At 46.2% G+C, this 3,118-nt stretch overlaps 1 pseudogene; it reads right to left on the minus strand.

The window, feature by feature from the left end:
* Positions 1-1,454: 1,454 nt before the first annotated feature.
* Psme3-ps3 (proteasome activator subunit 3, pseudogene 3) lies at positions 1,455-2,570 on the minus strand (annotated as a pseudogene).
* Between the last annotated feature and the right edge of the window lie 548 nt (positions 2,571-3,118).

The raw sequence follows: 3,118 nt of genomic DNA on the forward strand, positions 1-3,118 counted from the left end.
TTATTTCCCTTTTGTCTAATGATGTTGAATGTACTCATTGGCCATTGTGGTGTAATTACTTAGGAGTGCCTACACATATTTTGTACATTTTTTTTTTTTAAGAAAGAGGTCAAAGTACCTGTATTTTTAATAATTTCTTGACATGGTAAAAGAATTTTACATTACAATTCAAGGAGGGAGGGGCAGAGGAACAATCAAACAAAAAGGAAAACTGAGAAACACATGGTGGGCGGGAAGGGGTTCGGCTGGAAGGGATCTGAGGGTAGATAGGTGTACGGCCCAATGAAAATTCGGTTGGTTTGTTACTGAGCACTACTCATGGGAAGAGAGCATCCCAACTCCTGCTCTATAGAATGCTGGGAGTGAAAGTGATGCACCCAGATGGAAAAATGACTGGGAACTGGAAGACGGAGAGGAGTAAAAGACAAATAGACACTGAAAGTCACTGGCAGGCTAACTGCAGAGACCAACTCTCACTTAAAAAGCTGGGGGCTGGTGGGGTTAATACAAACACTGTAACAAGTGATATCTCTAGAAGATTCAAGAGGAGGCAACTCTTCTATGGGTTTGACCTTCGCAACATATTTATACACACACGTGAACACACACACACACATGTGCACGTGTGTATGTGCACACACATATATACACATGAATTACTGCTTTCCCTGGAAGCACAATACTATAAATACGAGAAACATTTCCCAAAGGGAACGCATAGCGAGGAGCAGTAGCTTCTGGGCCTCACAGCTGACCGCTCCCTAGCCAGCGCACACGCTAGCCCAAGAGAAGGGCAGGTGGGGGCTAGAGGACCGGCTTTTGCAAAACACCAAAACGAACCTGAGTCACAGAGGGAGGCCTCCATGAGCCTCTGCTGCTCGGCTCCTGTTCTCCTTCAACTTACCCTGTCACCAGCGGCTACATTATCAGGAGAGGGTGGGCCTGGGACTTTTGCCTGGGTGGATGACTAAAACAACTATCACCTGTATGTGACAGGGGCTTGAGGGGGTGTGGTACAAGAAGGAAGATATGTTCTATAATGGAGCAGGAAGCATGTATACATGTCCTTATGTGTATGTACATGTATCCACATGTGTATGTGAAAACCCCAGTTATAAAAACATCCAAGAAGCTTTAGGGATGTAGCTGAAGGCCTAAGGTTTCCCTCGTCATGGCCAGGCTCCAGGTGGGATGGATGCAGGAAAACCCTAAGGCTCACCAGGACAGACAGGAAGGACCAAAGTCCCACAGAAACAAGAGACAGTAGCCTTGTGACAAAAGAGATGTCCCTTCCACATCTACTCCCCTGTTCCTAAAAGACACCTAACACTTTCCCTATAGTTCCTCCAGCTTTTAACCAACTAATCATCAAAAGGAAGAAAACACAAAACCTAGACCAGGAAAGAGGGGGAGAAAAAACAAAAACCCACAATTCTTCTTGTGCCAGTATGCTGCACAAACCTGGAGTTCTCCAGAAATTAGGACAGGTTGGGTGGGGGTGTTGGGGAAGGAGATAGAAGAGTTTCTGAGGCCTGAAAATAGAGGTAAACACGTCACAGAACTAGATGAGAGTTTCATTAGACTCTAACTAAAAACAGAGAGGTGTGATTACTATTTCCAGCCAGTTTCCCCATCACGATAGTCATATAATAAACCAAGGCAATGTCGGTCTTGAGCCAGACTCACCTGGCCCTGGCCTCAGTACAGTGTCTCTTCATTGCTGCTTCGGGGCCGTTTGATCTTCTCAATGTTTTTCAGGATCATGTCATGGAGCGTGACATACTGATTCCTCAGCTCTGAGATGCTGAGGCGGAGGCTGATGTACTCTTTCTCATCGATCTCTGTGACAGTGTGGCGACAGTCCTCCACATGGGGGTATTTAGCTATTTAGAAACCAATTTGGCTCTTGTAATATAATATCTAGAAATCTGGTCCAGATAAGATACAGCTTCACTCTCGACAGTTCTTAGCTCTGCAACTGTTTCCTCCTGAATCGACACCCGGAAGTTGTTCCCATCTTCTATCCTGGGAATCAAGAGCTGAGCCCACATTTTGACCATGTTACATTTCTCGATCAGCAGCCGAATCTCAGGTTTTACTTTGTCAATAACGTCCACAAGCTGCTGGTTGCTTTTCAACATCCCGTTGGGCATCACAAACACCTTGGTTCCTTGGAAGGTCTCTTCACATTCATCCAACCTGCGCTTCTTGTAAGTGGGACCATCCAGTCCATCGTGGCTATTGGTGAGGAGAATGGGGTCAGGGACTGGGAGATTTATGTCTGAGTGGATTTGAGTTAGGTCATGGATATTTAGGATTGGTTCCTTCAAAAAACTATCAAGTTCTAATAACTTCTTTGGGAAAAAATTTGCCACCAAGTCTTCTGCCTCACTTGTGATCCGCTCCCTGAAAGAATCAACCTTGAGCTTAACTTCCTGATCCACCTTCAGCAACGAGGCCATGGCCGGGCCGGACCGCGTCCGCTCTGTTGGGTGCCGGAGGTGCTGTGGGCTCCGGGGAGGGCCGCAGGGGCCTGAGGAATCTCCGCTGCCCTCGGGACCCCCACGCTGGCTTGCTCACCACTTGCTCGTTCCCTCCCTCCGTGCCGGCCGTCCACCTGCCCGCCTGCTGCCTGCTAGCTCTCTCGCTCGCCCTCCCGGCTTTTCCATATTTTGTACATTTTTAAACAGAGCCTTTCCTTTTTATCTTTTCATTGATGGTTTGTTTTAGTTATTTACATATGTTGGTCATAGACCTATTTTGGTCACATTTGTATGCTATAAGTAGCTACTTCCAATCAATAATTTTTTTTATTTTTTGGTGGTATCATTTGGTGAACAGGAAAATTTGATTTTAGGTCTAATCTGTTTCTTTCCTTTATGCTAGATGAGTTTCTCTTTTCTTCTTCTTCTTCTTCTTCTTCTTCTTCTTCTTCTTCTTCTTCTTCTTCTTCTTCTTCTTCTTCTTCTTCTTCTTCTTCTTCTTCTTCCTCCTCCTCCTCCTCCTCCTCCTCCTCCTCCTCCTCCTCCTCCTCCTCCTGCTCCTCCTGCTCCTCCTCCTCCTCCTCCTCCTTCTTCTTCTTCTTCTCCTTCTTCTTTTCCTCCTCCTTCCCTCCCTC

This window comes from Rattus norvegicus, chromosome 6 (assembly GCF_036323735.1).
Source record: "Rattus norvegicus strain BN/NHsdMcwi chromosome 6, GRCr8, whole genome shotgun sequence".
NCBI classification, from domain to species: Eukaryota; Metazoa; Chordata; class Mammalia; order Rodentia; family Muridae; genus Rattus; species Rattus norvegicus.